This window comes from Lygodium microphyllum, chromosome 20 (assembly GCF_053477565.2).
Source record: "Lygodium microphyllum isolate KBCC chromosome 20, Lygodium_microphyllum_v1.1.10, whole genome shotgun sequence".
NCBI lineage: Eukaryota > Viridiplantae > Streptophyta > Polypodiopsida > Schizaeales > Lygodiaceae > Lygodium > Lygodium microphyllum.
In genome coordinates, this window is record NC_141154.1 from 63,983,908 (window position 1) to 64,004,126 (window position 20,219).

At 38.1% G+C, this 20,219-nt stretch overlaps 1 pseudogene; it reads left to right on the forward strand.

Moving 5' to 3' along the window:
* Positions 1–4,092: 4,092 nt before the first annotated feature.
* On the forward strand, positions 4,093–4,839 carry LOC148018955 (uncharacterized; annotated as a pseudogene).
* The last annotated feature ends 15,380 nt before the right edge of the window (positions 4,840–20,219 follow it).

Below are 20,219 nucleotides of genomic sequence, written 5' to 3' on the forward strand. Positions count from 1 at the left end.
CATATTTGCATGGAATGCTATGTCTTGCAACTATTTACACCTTTTAGGAAAAATATTAGCGTCTCTAAGAAAAGATCACCTCTTGTCGCAAGACAATTAGATCGATTTAGGTAAATCTCTTGTGATGGCATAACCCACATGGGATTCATAAAAGCATAAATAGTTAGTACGACGAATACTTCAAATTGCTAGGTAGGGTTTGGTTACGTTGAAAATTCTGTCTAGTATTGCACTTGGGATGCCAAGTCAAGACTTTCGATCCCAAAGGTCCTACCCACATTCACGGAATATTAGGGTTAGTTAAACACCCATGCAAGAATGGTCTAGGTTTTTACCCTAAGGATCAATTAGCCAAATACTAGACCTCCGTATGGATTTAGAAACCCTAGGGCCAAATGTTGTCGGCCTAGTAAGGTTAGGGTTGGGTTGGGTCAAGAGGACTCCCAAACCCTACATCTTGACCAAGGTACCGTTGACCAAGGAATACCGTGCGATGGGAGAAATAATCCCATAAGTCAGATGTGACACCTATGAAACAAGTTGCAACGTCGCAGGGTTTTGTGTTTAAATCACAAAGTAGAATTGCCACTCCTTAGAACAAGGTTGACGAGTTCTAAGTACAAGTCTAATTTTCAAGAGGATGAGTAGTTATCCTATTACATCACCCTTCTTTGGGATGATTTGCCAAGTTAGGGTGACTATAAATTGCCTAGCGAGAAACTGACCAATCAAGTTAGGGTGACGAGGTTGCCTAGGAATTATTGACCCTAATGTAAGGAAACCTAAGGTATTTGATAATTTGGGTTAAGAGGGTATAAACCCTAACCCAAGGAAAGAGGGTAAACAAGCATATTTTTTACAAAATCCTTGGGGGATCTTGCCAAGTCGCAATTGATCCCGGACCCAATGCTAGATGCATTCAGAGAGAAGGATTCACACCTTAGCAGTTGGCCAAATAAACGACCACTGGATTGATTGTGTTTGTACAGCTAGAAGCACTGTTTGTACTTCTTTGCTCAAGGAACTAAAGCTGGAAAAATAATTAATGCTTCAGGTTGAAGGCCTGGAGGGAGAGGTAGCCTCAATTACCCCTGACTGTCTGCTTGACCCTATCCAAGGGGGTTGTTAGCCATGCCGGGTACGTGGACCGAACCTGCCACGAGAGGTCTCTTTGTGGGTGCTACTTGGAGCAGCAGGACGCTTGGGTGCTAGGGGGGGCTCTGGCCGTAAATCCCTTGCCTCCGGGTCCTGTACAAGAGGCTAACATGATTCGAGATTGGATCTCAAGGCCCGCATACTAGTCTATGGGCGAACACTTGGAATAGTGATCCCTGAGGATTGTTGGAATTGCCTTCGGGCATATTATGAAATTGCCTTCGTGCGGGTTATGGAATAGCCTCTGGCTAGATTATATGATGTATTCCAAAGACTGATAAATAAGATCAAAGTGTTGAAAAAGAACTTGCTTGACATTGTTTTTCTATGTCAGTGCTTAAGTTATATGAAGGAACCGTTAATTGGCTAATCAAAGAAGCTGTTTTTACTTGTCAAACTAAATGTGATAGGTAATTAGATAACTAAAGCAACCCTGAAGAAAGTGCGGCGGATGCAACCATGGGTTCGTCCTATGGAAGGGTGGTTCCGGTTGGTCGGGAACTTTTCTCAAAGGAATTTGACAACAAGGAATGATGACCTAGAATCTAGAGTACTAGAGTCTCGATTTATGCTATTTTAGGGGAACAGAATGGGACTATGCCTTATGGGCAAAGAGGTCAAGCTTTGCATCCCTCTCGTTTCCCATTCTTTTTGAACCAAGTGCAGCATGAATCCGTTTCGACCCTGACATTTCTGCGTAAAGTAGTTTGCCTAGGATTCGAGGCTAGTTACTTTCTAGGAACTTGACCATTAGGAAAACCCTGATTCGGGTCAATCCTAAGTGGGAACAGCCGGAATGCTTCCGCTTCGTAGCAGACTCAGGAAGACCTAGATCGCAAACCCTGTGACATTTTGTGGAAGTGCCGGGTGGCGCTTTCTAGACTCTCTTCTTGATGGGCTGCTAAGACGTGTCCTACAAACGGACAGGTGGACACGTTACAAACAAGCATGTTTTTCATACTTAAATCAACCAAACGAAGAAGGACACCAATCTTTGCAAATCTTCATGCAGTTTCATATAGCAATTCTCGCATGGATTTATCATAACAAATCTTCAACTTATGTAGTATAGGCCACCAGTAACCTGGACCAAGGCCTTTCTGGCTATTTCTTCTTCCATAGAGTGTTCGCTACATGGCTCATCATGGCATGCTTTCAGCACTATCTTGATCTTATGTCTCACAACACATCTCCATATGGCACTTCATCTTTGCCTTACCTATAAAATGCACCACCTAATAGAGTATAGAGGGCTAATTCCAATAGAAGATTATTCTTCTCTGCTAGAGATTCCAGGGGGATACTATTATGTGGCCAAGAGGTTGGAAATTTTTGTATACCATGGGGTTATATTTTGACTAGAAACAGGGACACATGAGGGAAGTCAAGTTCATCCTATTCCTCTTCTTCAATCATCTAAGGGTTATGCGATGGATGATCAGCCAAAACATGGGAGCGACCAGGCTTAGTAACCACTTCAAAATCAAACAAGAGTAACCATCTCATCATTTGGCCTTTAACATCAGCTTTACTCATCAAGAAGGATAATGCCTCATGATGCACATAAAACTTGAAGTGTATTGATAGCAGGTAGAGTCAAAACTTCTCTAAGGCAAACACCATTTCCAAGCACTCTAATTCTATCACTGTATAGTTCCTCTCTTGATCAATGTTCTTATGGCTTATGTAGTAGATAGTTTGATTAAGCTTGGAGGAGCCTTTCTGGCATAAGATTACCTTCTATAGATGCATCAGCATATACATGGCACTCCTTTGTCCAATCAAGAGGTTATAAGATGGGTGCTTCAATCAGACACTACTTTAGAGTGTTGAAAGCTTATTTACAATCATCTATCCAATTAAATTCTCCATCTTTCCTTAGGAGCGCATGTAGGGGAGACTACCTTTGTTGCAAAATGGGTGATGAATCTCCTATAATAGCCCACATGGCAAAGAAATCCCTGTTGAAAATGCAGATCTAGAGCTTGGCTATGACGGCTTGTAGACATAGACTAAACTCATGAAGACATTGATACTAACAAGTCAAATCATCACACAAGTGAATTAGGTTCTAAGATTGAGACTTGGACTCATAAACACAATCTTGTGTATGGATAGTGACAAGGACACTTTACTGAAAAGAAAAGAGTGCTTTCATTACATTGAAAAAAGAGTGCAAGTACAATGCTTTATAGGAAACTGAATGGTGGCACTCCTCAAGCTTGACAAATACATCTTTGGAGTCTCTTTAGGAGTTCTCTTGGGTGACATTGTCTTTGCACAAGGAATAGCAATAGACCCTACTAAGATTGAAAATATCACAACTCTAACCATACCAACCAACCTCAAATAGTTGAGGGGATTGTTGAGATATTTGCGATCACACCTACTTCAATCTCTTTGCAAGGAGTAGTGAGGGCTCATGACCAGAATCCCATATGGACAATAGGAGAAGTGCCACCATTAAATTTCCTATAAAGCATTGTACTTGCACTCTTTTTTCAATGTAATGAAAGTAATATTTTCTTTTCAGTAAAGTGTCCTTGTCATTGTCGACACACAAGATTGTGTTTATGAGTCCAAGTCTCAATCATGGAACCTAATTCACTTGTGTGACAATTTGACGTGTCAGTATCAATGTCTTCATGAGTTTAGTCTATGTCTACAAGCCCCCATAGCGATGCTCTAGATCCACATTTTCAATGTGGTATTAGATCCATGGTGAGCATGGCATACATCAGTTTAAATTAGCAAACCCCCTTTTAGCATCTCTGGGTGTGCTTGGTAAGATGTCTCATGACTCCAGCACGGGCTGCCCAACACCAATATTAGAGAAAGATAAAGCAGAAGATCCATGGCTTGTGCGATGCTTCAAAGTTTAGAAGAATATATTTGTCTAAGTGCCTAGTGTTGATGACGATGAAAATGAAAGATGGCATGAATCAGGGTGCCTTGAAAACCTTGGACCAGAGTTGGAAAGAGGAGGAGCGGCGGTGGCGCACTTAGAAGATCCAATGGAGGACTATGGAGATGGAGTTTTCGGCTGACGAGCGCAAGGTGCATGAGCTAGAAAGATAGTTCCTTCTCTCAGAATGAAGGTATCGTTATATGTGACAGTAGAGGCTTGAAAACTCTCGTTACCTTTGGTGCACATTTGCAGAACTTGATTGGTGTGATGCGAAAGAGAAATCTGACTAGTTAAGATCACTTAGTTGCCTCATAGCTATGGTTGCCAACTTCACACTTACATCACCTATGGAATTCAATTATGGGACTAGATATATCCCCACTGCTCGATTGACAGCATATGCAATTTGTGCTGCAATTACACCATCATTGATGACTATATCCAACAACTTGAGCATCTATTTGCTTGGAAATATTCTCAAAATGGAAAAATGGTTTGTCTCATAATTTGCTAAAGAATAATTCATAGCAAAATGTTGTGAGTGTGCTGAAGACAGAGAGGAAAATGGAGCACCTCCAGCACCCCGGCAAACTTTTGAACAGTTTTGGGATTGCAGGTGTGAAGCCAATTGAAAAGTATCATTTTGGCTTTTTATTGGTGGTGTTGCATCCTTTCTCGCGCTTCTTTGCACTATGTCATACAAAGGCAAGAAGGATAAGCTTTTTTATGACTTTTGCAAAAGGATCGAACACATAGAGAAATTCTGCCACGCCTGAAAGAGGTCTCAAAAGGCCTATCTAGTTGCTGTCAAAGAAGAAGAAGAAAATGGAGCAAAGGAAGAAGAAGAAGAATAATAATAATAATAATAATAATAATAATAATAAGAGGACCACCAGGAGAAGGAAAAATTGCACCTTCAACAAGGCATCCAAGCTCCCAAATCACATCCATATCAGTGTTTAACTCATTCCAAAAAGATGAAAGATGGATTCCTACAATTTTTAGCAAAAGCAGTTGGATCACCATGCAACAGGCAAAACATGGAAAAAGGGGAAGATATGAGAGCTCGTTCATTTCTGCTTAGAAGGGTAGAATCCAATATTTCAAGCTTGGAGTAAATAAGAATAGCATAAAAGAGGTATTGATGCAACATGTGCTTATGCATAGAGAGCTATATTTGGAACCTGGAACTTCAAATCTTCTAATGTATAGAATTGTAAGATTTTGATTCTTAAATTCTTTCTTTTCTTGAATTTGGTTTAAGGTTTTCCATTATAAAAATTGTTTGTTTGTCTTGCAAATGTATATCCCTCTGATATTGAGGAATGGCAACCGGTCAAGTCTATTGTTGATGTTATTGATGTGATGCATGGTTCGATTCGAGAAAAAATGTACAAAGGTAGAAAGAAGACAGAACTTGCAGAGAATGCAATATTCTTTTATGATCATTATTATATTGTCCCTATATATCGTAGCCAATGGGGATCAATATCCCCCCTTCCTTTGCCTGATTTTTCAAGCTTTGAGTGGCCTTTGCCAAGTCCAACTACTAGTGAGGGCTATAAATGTAAAATATTTTCTGAGAAGCAAAGTTACTTTGTTCATGTCTATTAATATATTTGTTGAATTCTTTTCTAATGTTGAGATAAGAAGATCAATGGCCATGATTTCAATGAGAAGAGACTAACATATGATCATGTCATACAATTTGTTGATGAGGGATGGGACACTAGGACACAAGGAAAAATTATATGTAAGATAGATCAAGACTCTATAGCTTGTAAATATATGATTGCAACTCAAAATTTAATCCTTAGCTTTTATTATAGTAGATGGCATTATGTTGATAGTATTGTAGTTGCTTTAGACCAAAGTCTTGATAATTTTAGCAAAAATCCTATAGTGGATCATGATGTCTGGTTCAATAAAGACATTATTACAATCCTAAAGGTTAGATCATCATGTACGCTACATCAAGTGAGGATGGATTTACAGAATGAAGATATTGAACTACCATGCTCATTTGTGTTCCAACTTAATAACAAACGAGTAAGTATTTATATCATATTATATCCACTTAGGTATATATTTGATCCCACTTCTTGATTATTAAACATTTACAACATATTTTTTGTAGATATCAACAAGGAGAGAGAAGAATATACAATGGAAGGATATTGTAGAAAAGATCTCTTTACTATCAATGTAAAATACATGTACAAAATTTGTGGCAAATTTTTATCAGCCACATCTCCATGACTTACACAGACATGGGCTTACAAGAAATAAGGCAAAGCTACTTCTTTTTTTGAGAACTTTTCTTTGGAGAAGGGACATCCTTTTTAGGAGTCCTTTTGCCTTTCTTTGATGCTTTGGTTGCCTTGGGTGTTGAAGGCATAGCTTCACCTACAGCAATTAAATGCACCTCCTCTCCTTCAATGTCCAAGTCCCCCACTATTGTCCATTCTTGTCAGTTGCATACAATTGACCATTATGTACTTCATGATCTTTGCTCTTATATACCAAACATGCTCACTTGTATAGCAATCCCTTGTAAACTGTCATACATTTGTAAGAAAATATTTTTAGTTCATTGTTATTTTTTACAATGGACTATATTATTATCATCAATGGACTGTTTTTCAACAACCCTTTATAAGTTTATCTTCATTGAGATAAATAAACCTAACCAATCTTCTGGCATTTGCAATTACTCTCCAACCACAAGAGTAACTATCATCCTAATGAGGACACTGTAATCAACAATATAAAGTAAAACTATGCAAGATAATAAAATTTATCTAGCACTTCAATCATTTATTTTATAGCTTTGTAGTAGAAAGACAATAAAATTTAGAGTAATTACAAAAAGAACGATCAAAATATCAATGAGACCCTGGATTATATAACTTACAACTTGGCATTTCCATGGCTTCCTTTCATAGAATTGATGAGGAAACATTGCCTCTCCACATAGTCTATTCCAATTAGCCTCCAATGAGAACTAAAAGTAAAAATATTTAAATAATCTAGCAAAAGAAGATCTCATAAAATCTAACAAAATATCAAATTACTTACTTTTCATTGTATGGAATTAGAAGAAGCTCCAAAGTTTCAAAGTCAATTAAATTGAACTAATGGTTAGATGCACTTGCATCAAGCTCACTCCTCATATAGTATGAGATAGATGGATTAAGAACCTCAACTTTTTGTTGTATATCAAAGGGAAGCTCATGCATTACACACCTATCTCAACAAGAAGGAGTGTCCCATCTTCTCTGTGACAAGGGATGGAATGCAATCCCAGACCTTTTGTCTACAGCGTTGTACTCTGGCTGAGATTGCATCCTGCTGAAAAAGTTATCTGTAGAAGTCAGTGCCAATCTCCATCACCTCATCTGGGTTAGAGCGGTGATTTCCTTGTAAGTTTTGAAAGCTTGTAGGACTGATGGATATTTGAAGCAAGACCTCTAGGATCAACTTTCTACTTTCTTGTAGTAGCCTTAGTTCTAGCCATCTAAAAGGTCCAGATAAAACAAAAAACAACTCAGATTAGGAAAGATCCCCAAAATCTAATATAATGTCATTTGCAATCACTTAGTGGTAAACAAACACTACTCAAATAGTTTCAATCCCAAACCAATCATATATTCACGCTTTGACAATAAATTATTTTATCAAATGATAAAATTAAACTTTAATAATTCATCAAAGCTCTGCTAACCTTTCAACTTGACTTTCTATTGAACAATACATCCCTTTGACTTATGAAATGCGACCTGGGGCTTCTAGGTAAGGAAAACATATGCATTTTCATGTTTCATATGTCACCTTTTTTTTGTGAAAATTTTGGTCAAATTCAAAAAAAAAATGAAAAATAAGTCCATAAGTAAGTAGATCTCATCCTAATGAGGACACTACAATCAACAATATAAAGTAAAACTATGAAAGACAATAAAATTTCTCTAGCACTTCAATCATTTATTTTATAGCTCTGTACCACAAAGACAATAAAATTTGGATTAATTACAAAAAGAACAATCAAAGTATCAATGAGACCCTGGATTATATAACTTACAACTTGGCATTTCCATGGCTTCCTTTCATAAATTGATGAGGAAACATTGCCTCTCCACACAGTCTATTCGAATTAGGCTCCAATGAGAACTGAAAGTAAAAATATTTCAATAATCTAGCAAAAAAAGATCTCATAAAATCTAACAAAATATCAAATTATTTACTTTTCATTGTATGGAATTAGAAGAAGCTCCAAAGTTTCAAAGTCAATTGAATTGAACCAATGGTCAAATGCACTTGCATCAAGCTCACTCCTCATACAATATGAGATAGATGGATCAAGAACCTCAAATTTTTGTTGTATATCAAAGGGGAGCTCATGCATTACACAACTATCCCAACAGGAGGGAGCATCACATCTCCTCTGTGACAAGGGATGGAATGCAATCCCAGACCTACTGTCTACAACGTTGTACTCTGGCTGAGATTGCCTCCTACTGAAAAAGCTATTTGTAGAAGTCAGTGGCAATCTCCATCATCTCATCTGGGCTAGAGTGGTCCTTGTAAGTTTGGAAGGCTCGTAGGATTGATGGATCTTTGAAGCAAGATCTCTAGGATCAACTTTCTACTTTCTTGTAGTAGCCTTAGTTCTAGCCATCTAAAAGCTCCAGATAAAACAAAAAACAACTTAGATTAGGAAAGATCCCCAAAATCTAATATAATGTCATTTGCAATCACTTAGTGGTAAACAAACACTACTCAAATAGTTTCAATCAAAAGCCAATCATATATTTACACTTTGACAATAACTTGTTTTATCAAATGATAAAATTAAACTTTAATAATTCATCAAAGTTCTACTAACCTTCCAACTTGACTTTCTATTGAACAATAGAGCCCTCTGACTTATGAAATGCGACCTGGGGCTTCTAGGTAAGGGAGACATATGCATTTTCACGTTTTATACGCCACCTTCTTTTTTTGTGAAAATTTTGGTCAAATTCAGAAAAATTTTAAAAAATAAGTCCATAAGCAAGTAGAATATGATTTTGCTATTGTACTTGTCAAGATCTTTTAAATTTGTTGTTTCTTAAATACAGAAGCATAGTAATCAATACGTTTAGTTACTTAAATCAATCTTAGCATAAGATTGAACTATTTTAATTAGTTGTAGAGCCCTTCTCGACATATGAAACGTAAGATGGCAAATCTGCATGGGGGAGAGCTATGCCTTATCACATTTCACTTGTCAAGCTTTTTGGAAGAAATTTTTTTAATAGGTTCGGAGAAGATTTTGAAGATAATTTTGGCAAAATAAACATTGCTATTGAGCTTACTAAGAATTTTTAAGAAAATTACATTTTTGATACTTTAGCACGTTTTGTGTGAGGTGATGAAATCTTACCTTGTCCTGGTGCTAAAGAATTTTTGGCTATGGCAAAGTTGCATTGTGCTAGTGTTTTGGAGGAGGGAAAGGGCTCGATCTCTTCGAAAAATCACTTTTGTGGTCCAAAAATTAGTTTTAAAAGGACCTTTGTTCACATGTGTGACTGCTATAATATGCAGTTAATTTGGCACATGCACCACATAGACCGTTGTTACCTCGAAACTTGTGCCACATGTCACTGACATTTTTGGACATAATGGTGCTTTTATGGCACCGCTTTTTGGTGTAAAAGAGAACTTTTAGCCTTTTCATTTTCACTATAAATACAACTCTTCCAAAGGAGTGCAAGGTTTTTTCTAAACAAATCCATGGTAACCGTTATACAAGAACTTAACCTCGTGTTTATGCAAATTTTTGTTCCAAGAAATTTGATTTCTCTTCTACAACCATATCCTCAACAAGGCACTGCAAGCCCAAAGTAAGTGTATTCTCAACAAGGCCCATTTAAGTGTATTCTCAACAAGGCCCATTTATATTGAGGAAGCAATTTAATTTTCGGGTAATAAACTTATATTATCACTATTTTTCTGCAATCTTTGAAAAATAGTTCAATGAGTATTTGGAGGAATCAAAGATCATTAAAATTGCCAACCTGTAGAGGGCTTTGGAAACCAATTGTCACGTTTCATAAATCCTCTAACTAAAATAGTGTCTGCCCGATGAAATGCAAAATGCTATGCCTGCTTTGGTGCCCAAAGGATCAATTCGCGTTTCATAAGGCATTGTTATTTTGTTTTTCACAATTTAACATGTATGCTATATTATCCAAGCATTTGTAAATGTGTAGTATAATATATGGATTTTGATATCCAAGATGAATGAAATAAATTGTCATTGTGGCTCATTGTTCTAGTTTCACATTGATGTAATGCCCAAGTTTTCTTAGTGAGCATGTCATACATAGCTTATACAAATTATTTGGCTGTGAGCAAATGTAAATTCGTATATTGTTTCTCTAAACTTGTGTTGTTGTTTTAGGATTGGGATCTCTGAGTAATCAGGATGACTAAAAGGAAGTTTTCTCTAGAGGGAATGGAGGAAGAGGATCTGGAGGATACCTGTGATGAGAAGCTCTTTGATTTCCTCCATGCAACTCAAAATTCATCCAAATTTTTTTACATCAAAGATATGCTTAATGTTCCTTTTGATTTGCAAGAGCTTTTGAAAAAACTTTAAGACAAAGTGAAGGATTATAGCAAGTTTTATGATGGACATGTTGAAGGCCTAGAGATTGAGGGATTTGTCCATTACAGTGATATAGTGGAAGCTACCAATGCTACTAGAACAACTTTGCAAACAAGGTTTAGCCTTATTGATGAGGAATTCAAGAAGTGGGAAGCGGATTGCCCTTTTCATTGAATCAACATCAATGTCTTGTTGTACAGAAGGATGTTGGATTTCTTGTATATCTTCAATATATGGATAGTTTTTCTTTAGACACAATACAAGAGAAGAAGATAGAGGATATTGCAAGCAAAGATAAAGAGGTTGAAGAGAAGGGGGAAGGCTTTCAGGAGGATGTTGAGAACCAATTAGTGCAAGGATTTGATGTTGCTTTTTTTAAAAGTGAGAACATTACAAAAGTGGAAGAAAAGGAGTTAGAGTTGAGTGTAGAGATTGAAACACATCCTCTTGAATGTGTCCCAACATTTTCGAGTTACCTCATCAACAAAAAGAGATATATATTGCTAAATAATATCCAACACCTTTTTGATCTCAGAGAAGATTACTGCTTGGAAATCCTTGCAGCATGGGGTCAAAATTATAAGATTTTTATAGGTTATGAACTGGAATTGCTAGCAAGTCTTGATGTTGAGGGAGAGAATTTTCAAGACAGCTATGTAGCCTTGCATTCATGTATTACAAAGTATTGATGACATGAGGTATGAAGAGAAACTGGAGTCTCCATTAGAGGAAAAACCAAAAAGTTCAATAAATCTTTATGACGATAGTCTCAGGAGAGACTTAGTATTGATGATATGAGGTATGAAGAGAAACTGGAGTCTCCATTAGAGGAAAAACCAAAAAAGTTCAATAAATCTTTATGACGATAGTCTTCTTGAAGAAGATGAAAACCCTAAGGTATGGAAGATAATTCTAAGATATCCATTGTGGTTTATATTAGAGTATGTTATGTATTAAAGAAAAATATTATTGGATATTTATCTATTGACATCTTACACTATTGTGGTTTATTGTGCAGATAGAAATTGAAGATGCAGATAACTTTTTTGGAAGAGCCAAGGGCTCAAGGCCATTGAATACTTTGACTAGTGTTTCCCAAACATTGGCTTTTTTGTTCCGAGCTTGTCCATTATCAGCATGATCCTTAACTGCATTATGCAAGGACTAACTCACTATCCAAAGAACCATTCTTTATAAATGACTCCAAGCATTGTTTCTTTGCCTCTTTAAATATCTTCTTCTCCAAAATATCTTTTGAAACTACTAAAGGAAGAAGATGATAATAAGACTAAGATGCTTTTAAAGAAACTCTTTCACTTGCACTTGGTTTAAGAAGAGACCTAAACAAAATCAACATCACAAATCAATACAATTAATTATAAAAAAAGGCATATTTAATATTTTTAAAGTGAAAAAAATATACCTTGCTGCTTGGATTCTTTTACTGCAACCACCTTCTCAATATTTTCAAGAGCTTTTTGTCAATTTCGAAGGTTTGAAATAATTTTCTTTTGTTGATAAGATTTGATGTGTTTCTCCAAACAAATGAATCCTCTGTTGACAGCCCTCTAGCTTCTGTAACACTCGTTGTTATGTTTTGATAAAGATGGTTCTCTAGTCTGAGGACACCTTTTTTTGCAAACAAGTTAAGTGTATAACCCAGAAACCCATTAACCATCACCAAATGAACCTCAACAATGAAGAGCTATGATAGAAAGGTAGAGTGCTATTTTTGCATGCTATCTAACCAAAGATCAAGATTCTTCTTGTCTTCAAACCTGAGTATTTCATAGACTCTGTAATAGTAATGGGTTTTGTTCTCTTCCTTATTGGTTCATACTCACTATCCAACTCAATATGAAGATGATAGAGAGGTCTTTTACTAGAGCTACAGAGATCATTGGATGATTGATCCATAGCTTAGGATGTGATTGGAAGATTGGATTGAAAAACTATGCGACTTAGAAATAAAAAGGAAAATGAAGAAGAAACTAGTAAGGATGGGAAAGAAAGAAGGGAGAGAGAATGGAGGGAAGTAATCAAACGTCAAACAAAATTCAAATTGAATATTATTTTTCACTTTAATGAGGATGAGTAAGATCTTCATTATGACAATCTTTGTCACCTTTATGGCGGCCTAGATTTCTAGGTTTGATGGGACCACGAGAATATCACAACAATGACTTATTAACAAATTTTGATATATTTACTTACCAAAATATAAATATTTTTAAAAATATGAAAAATGATTTTATTTCCTAATATGTTTTCTCTCTCTAGGATCTCTTACAGGGCATTTTTGAGACATCAAAACTCCCCTAATATGATCTATATTATGAGCATTGAACACACTTGTTCCCTCATCCTCTTGATTATGGTTAATATCCTTATTGGAGTAGTTTTGTGCATTTTTATAGACTCATCTTCATTTAGATATGCATGTTGCTACCCAAACTATGCAAGTTTCTTCCCATGAGAGTAAGCATGACCGTCGTGTGCATGTTGCTATTCATGAGAGTAAGCATGAACATGATAATACTGACCATGGAATGGCTGACCACCATAAGAAAAATGGCCTTCGTAAGAAGAATGTTACTCATCATAGTACTATGGATCATTATGTTGGCCATGCATGTTCTTCATAATCTTCATGAATGAATCTATGGGGTTGGTTTGATCAATTCATTGGCTTTGGATAATTGGTAGCTTAAGCATTTGGTAGTCTTCCATCCCAATTTGTAAATGTCTCTATCAATTCTACTATTTCTTGAGCAAACTCGAAATCTTTTTCCATCTATAAGAGTGTTATATGTTGAGATATCGAGCTCCACTCGTGATACGCCAGGGTGACCGTTGTATATTTATGTCACCGACTTGTCAGTTGCAGACGCGGTTGGTACACCGCCCATGAATAATAGCTACATGATAGCTATCCTTATCTACTCTAGTTCGTGGCTCAGTTAGTATGCCACCTTAGTTAGTTGAGTTTGGTTTGAGACCCATATATAGGGTTCTTCTATTTCTTTGTACTAGAGTTCTTTTGGCTTACACAACTAAGAAGAGGAAAACTGTTTTCAGCCTCCACCCTTGTGTGTCTTCCCCCATTGTGCAAGCAAGAAAGCTTCAAGCGAGACTCCTTCCTTCTCTCCCACAATCTTGACATGGTATCAGAGCCTTGTTCGTGGTAAGGAGCTCAAGAAAGCAAGCCAAGCTCGCGGTGTTCTGGTAAGAGGAGCAGTGTTGCTTTCATTTTCTGTTTTGGGAGCAGATCTCTGCAGGTAGCACAGCCGGAAATTGCAAGAGTGCATTGTCTCAGGTTGAGACGCCCTTCGCGGTGAAGCAAGAGGGCAGTATATGCTGCGGGAAAGAGCTTTAGCTCTTGGCGACCTTATTTTTTTGATTTGAGGCCATTTCGGGGCCTGTTTTGGAGGCGGAAGTTCTCTGCACGCACTCAGAAAAAGGCCCAGTTTTATGCTGTGCAACCACTGTTCTACAGGTCAGTGAAAAGTTACTGTAGAAATCGCATCGTATGCTTGTGCGCAGAGACATTGGGAGTTACAGAATCATCCCTGTTGCTTGTTGATGCAAAATCGTCACTAGGAAGTGACTGTGTGGTTAAATACCACTTTCGCCAGTTTTGCAGATTTGCCCTTGTGAGGGTGAAGCTGAGTTTTTGCAGTGACAGAATTTTTCGCAGTGTTCTGTAATGGCGTCTGATTCTCTCTCACAGATTGTCACTGAAAAGCTTGACAAGAACAACTTCCAGGCATGGAAGTTTAGAATGACGAATTTCCTTATGGGAAAAGGATATTGGGAATTTGTTGTAGGAAATGAAGAAGAACCAGTTCTTCCTGATGTTCCCAATCAACAGCAAATGCAGGCATTCAAAGCATGGCATGAGAGAGCCAGGAAAGTTATGTATTGGCTGTCTATCAGCATTTCAGACTCTATGATTGTGCATATTCAGGATGCAAGTACGCCAAAGGAGGCATGGGATACTTTGTCAAAAATGTACAGCACAAATACTCAAGCCAGGAAAATGCAGCTCAAGCAAGAGTTGCATAATGTGCAAAGAGAAAATATGAGCATCAACGACTACCACATGAAGGTGAAGAAGATTGCAGATGCACTTGCTTCCATTGGGTCGCCAGTGGAAGATGATGATTTAGTTTCTGTGACCTTGAATGGTCTAGGAAAGGATTATGCACAGTTTCGGACATCCATTTCAGTTCGTGAAAGATTTCCTGATTCTGAGGAGTTGATTGCTCTTCTAATTTCTGAGGAGCAAAGAAATGGTGGTGCATCTTCTTCAGGAGGAACTTCAAAAGAAGCTGTCTTCTACTCAAATGCTGGAAGAGGTAGAGGCAGAGGTAGAGGAGGCCGATTTGGAGGCCGTGGCAGAAATCAGAATATGCAGCAAACTCAAGAAAACCAGTCCTATGGAGGAGGACGTGGTAACTCTAGAGGCAGGGGGAGCCAAAGAGGTCGTGGTGGATGGCAAGGAGGCCAAAATGCAAACAGTAATGTTGAATGCTACTACTGTGGTAAAATGGGTCATATGGCTAAAGACTGCTATAAAAAGCAGAATGACATCATGAATGGAAAACTGCAACAAGGGAATTATGCATCTTCTAGCAGACAGGGTGATGACAGAAATGAGCATTTGTTCATGGTGCAGCACATGAACAATTCTATGACAAGTGCAGAAGAAAGCAATGATGTATGGTATGTTGACTCAGGTGCATCAAACCACATGACAGGTCATGCAGAATGGATGGAGGATGCAAGGAAAATGGAAAAACCAGGATTTGTGGAGACTGGTGATGATACTGCACATCCTATTGTGCAGATTGGAAAAATTCCCTTGTCTATGCAGGGTGGGAAAAAGAAATACCTGTCCGATGTATTTCATGTCCCGAATATCACCAAGAATCTGGTTTCAGTTGGTCAAATGGTTGAACAGGGCTTGCAGGTCAGATTTAATCCTCATGGATGCTTTGTTGAGGATATGAAAAATAAAGGTCGCTTGATAGCAAAAGGAAAGAAGAAGGGCAGAATGTTTACATTGGATGCAGACATGTCTGAATTGAGTGCAGCAATGTTTGCACATGGGACCGGTGTAGTTGCAGATATTGATATCTGGCATAAACGCATTGGTCATGTTAATGTACAGCGACTTAAATCAATGCAGGCCCAAAATATTGTTGCAGGATTGCCCAAATTCAAGGTTGCAGAAATGCATAAGGTATGTGAAGCCTGTCAGTTTGGAAAACAGGCAAGGAAACCATTTCCTAGACATGTTCAAGAGAGTGAGAAGCCATTGGAATTAATTCACTCTGATGTGTGGACAACTAAAGCTGCATCTCTTGGAGGCTGTCATTATTTTGTCAGTTTTATTGATGACTATAGCAGAAAAGTTTGGGTGTATTTTATGAAAAAGAAAAGTGAAGTTTTTGGGCATTTCAAAACTCTTAAAGCTATGGTTGAAAAAGAAACAGGCTTGCAGATAAAATGCCTAAGGTCAGATGGAGGGGGAGAGTACCTCTCAAATGAGTTTGCAAAGTTCTTGCAGGAGCATGGCATAAAGCAGCAATATTCATGCAGTTATACCCCACAACAAAATGGAATTGCAGAAAGGAAAAACAGGCATATTGGAGAGGTATCTCGTGCCATGCTCAATGAAAAAGACTTGCCAGATTTTTATTGGGCTGAAGCAGTTGCTACAGCAGTCTACATAATGAACAGGACTCCCACTGCAGCAATACATGGAATGACTCCAGAGGAGAGGTATACTGGTAGGAAACCAGATATTTCTCATTTGAAAATTTTTGGTTGCATTGCCTATGTACATGTGCCAGATGAGCTGAGATCCAAGTTGGATCCAAAAGCTGAGAAGTGCATCTTTATTGGTTACTCTCTGCAGCAAAAAGGGTATAGATGCTATAACCCTTCTACTCGTAAGTTTACAGTGAGCAGAGATGTTGTTTTTGATGAGATGAGTAGCTGGTATAAACCAGTAAATGTGATTGATGATGAAGATGCACAAAATGGTAATGCTACACAGAATTCACAGCAGCAGTCACAAAATATTAGTGGACCTGGAGCGTCATCTAGCAGTGGTTCACATTCTTCGCCATGGACAGGCAGATTGAGATCAGGAGAATCTTCTCAAAGCAATGCAGATAGTGGTATGCAGGTATCACGAAAAGGAAAAGAGAAGGTTGATCAGCCCATGTTTGATGTGAATGCAGGTCACTCTTATGTGGATGGTGAATCCAGTGGCTCAGAACAGAGCATTGATGATGAGTTGGGTATTCCTTCTATTGTTACACCTGGAGTAAGGAAGACCAGGGATGTTTTGAGAGCACCTGGGAGTGAACCTACTTTGCGCAGGTCTACAAGAGCTAGGTATCCTGTGGATAGGCTGAAATATGATGGATTTACAGCCATTCACTATGCATATATGGTCAAAGTGATACAGGAACCAGAACCCACATCTTTTGAGCAAGCCATGGGAAAAGAAAAATGGGAGAAAGCCATGGATGAAGAAATGGATGCCTTGGAAGCAAATGCTACATGGGAGTTAGTACCTTTGCCTAAAGGTAAGAATGCAATTGGCTGTAAGTGGGTTTATAAGGTGAAGCATAATGCTGATGGTTCTGTGAACAGATACAAGGCAAGATTAGTAGTCAAGGGGTATGCACAAACATATGGCATTGACTATGAAGAAACATTTAGTCCGGTTGCAAGGATGGCAACCGTAAGAGCAGTCATTGCTATGGCTGCATCAAAGGGATGGTCTTTACATCAGATGGATGTAAAGAATGCCTTCTTGCATGGTGATTTGCAAGAAGAGGTCTATATGGAGCAGCCACCAGGTTATGTGCATGCTGTTCATCCTGAGTTTGTTTGCAGGTTGAAGAAAGCCTTGTATGGCTTGAAGCAAGCACCTAGAGCATGGTCTGACAAGATAGGACAGTATCTTGTCACTATTGGCTTTCAGATTTCCAAGGCAGATTTCTCACTTTATGTGAGAAAAACAGAGAAAGGTATTATGTTGCTTGTCATTTATGTTGATGATTTGATTATGACAGGTGATAGTGATGAAGATATCCTTCATGTGAAAATGCTATTGAAGCAGAAGTTTGAGATGAAGGATTTGGGAGAGCTGCGTTATTTCTTGGGCATTGAGGTGATTAGATCACCAAGTGGGATACAGCTCTTGCAGAGGCAGTATGGATTGGACATGCTGTCCAAATATGGGATGACAGGCTGTAAGCCTATTTCAGTTCCTTTGGAGCAAAATGTGAAGCTGAGCACAGATGCAGGTGAGCTTCTAGAAGACCCTACTATGTACAGACGCATAGTAGGAAGTTTGATTTATATGACTATTACCAGGCCAGATTTGAGCTATGCTGTTGGATTGGTAAGTCAGTTTATGCAGGCTCCAAGGAAACCACATTTGGATGCGGCTAGACGCATACTCAGGTATGTGAAGTCCACATTGCAGTATGGACTATTTTATGAGACTGGGGTTCAGATACAGTTGCATGGATACACTGATGCTGATTGGGCTGGTAGTATTTCTGATAGACGATCTACCAGTGGATATGTGTTCTCTTTTGGGAGTGCTGCAGTCACTTGGAGCAGCAAGAAACAGCCTACAGTTGCCTTGTCGAGCACAGAGGCTGAGTACAGGGGTGCAGCAATGGCTGCATGCGAGGTAGCTTGGTTGCATAAGCTACTTTATGATATGCATCAGTCTACAGATGGACCAGTTGTCATTTATTGTGACAACATGAGTAGTATACACTTGGCAAATAACCCAGTCTATCATGCTAGAACAAAGCACATTGAGGTGCATTATCACTATGTGCGAGAGAGGGTTTTACTAGGTCTTATTGATCTAGTTTATGTCAGCACAGAGGATCAGGTAGCTGACATATTTACGAAGGCATTGGGCGCAGAGAAGCTGCGCAAGTTCAGAGACCTGCTTGGTGTGCAGGAATTGGGATTGAGCTCGAGGGGGAGTGTTGAGATATCGAGCTCCACTCGTGATACGCCAGGGTGACCGTTGTATATTTATGTCACCGACTTGTCAGTTGCAGACGCGGTTGGTACACCGCCCATGAATAATAGCTACATGATAGCTATCCTTATCTACTCTAGTTCGTGGCTCAGTTAGTATGCCACCTTAGTTAGTTGAGTTTGGTTTGAGACCCATATATAGGGTTCTTCTATTTCTTTGTACTAGAGTTCTTTTGGCTTACACAACTAAGAAGAGGAAAACTGTTTTCAGCCTCCACCCTTGTGTGTCTTCCCCCATTGTGCAAGCAAGAAAGCTTCAAGCGAGACTCCTTCCTTCTCTCCCACAATCTTGACATTATAGACTTTGATTATCGGTCAAAAAATAGGGTGTATCTTGTTGATATTTCCCCAAAATAAGTGATGTATGGCTTCAAACAAAGCATAGAGAATGAAGAAAATGTAGATTTGATAACCACTTGATTTTAAGATAGGTCTCAACTAATATGAAACAAGATGCCCTATCAAGCTATCCATAGTGTTGTTTACAACCATGTCTGACCATAGAACTATAGTAACTCCTTCATGAGCTAATACAAATTAACCATATAAGAGATCATTTGAAATCTGACATCCAAATATATCGACCCATATTCTTGATCCAATTTCCAAGCACATTTTATTGTCCAAAAAGTGGCACAAGATAAGGAATGCCAAAAGGATGAAGGATTTGTTTCAATCTTTGTCAAGAATTGACCAATGAGTGTAGTAGCCAAGTAGTCCTTCAATTATTGTAATAGAATATAAATCCTACATTACTCTACTAAAGCGAAACATGGTGATCTTCAAATACACCATGCAAACTCTTCAAATAATGGTGGCACCTGTTGTATCTGGCATTATGTTTCCAAATACTGGATTAACCCTCACCTGAAATTGTAGAGTACAGTAAGACAAGACTCTAGAAAGGTGAAATCACCTTCTTTCAATACAATTTCCAAGTACCTTTTGGTTAGTAGGAGTAAACTAGAGTTAGATTGTGACAAGAAACTATTCTTTCTGTATGAACCAAGGAAGCATGTCTATAGTGTAAGGAGAATCATGCTACGACTTTATTTTGGAAGAAAGAACTCAACACAAATTGTGGGAATCCCTACTATTGTCCACATTTTGGAATAATGCCATAGATGGTAGTTAATACATTTCTTATGATACTAGAAGCCAACCATACAATGCATTGCTCTACCATGGCTTTGAATCGTGAAAGGAGACAGATCATTTTTTGCATAGCTCCAAATTGTGGAAGAAGACACACCTGGAAGATAATGTAAATATTGCTATGGATAGCAGTCCATGTGGCTTTCTTCTTGACCGTTGCTACTCCTATTGTTCAACTTGTAGATTAACACAAATTCTTTTTCAAGGAACAAAAATTGAGTAAGTTTAGCTAGTCTATTACTTAAGACAATACTTTCTAGTATA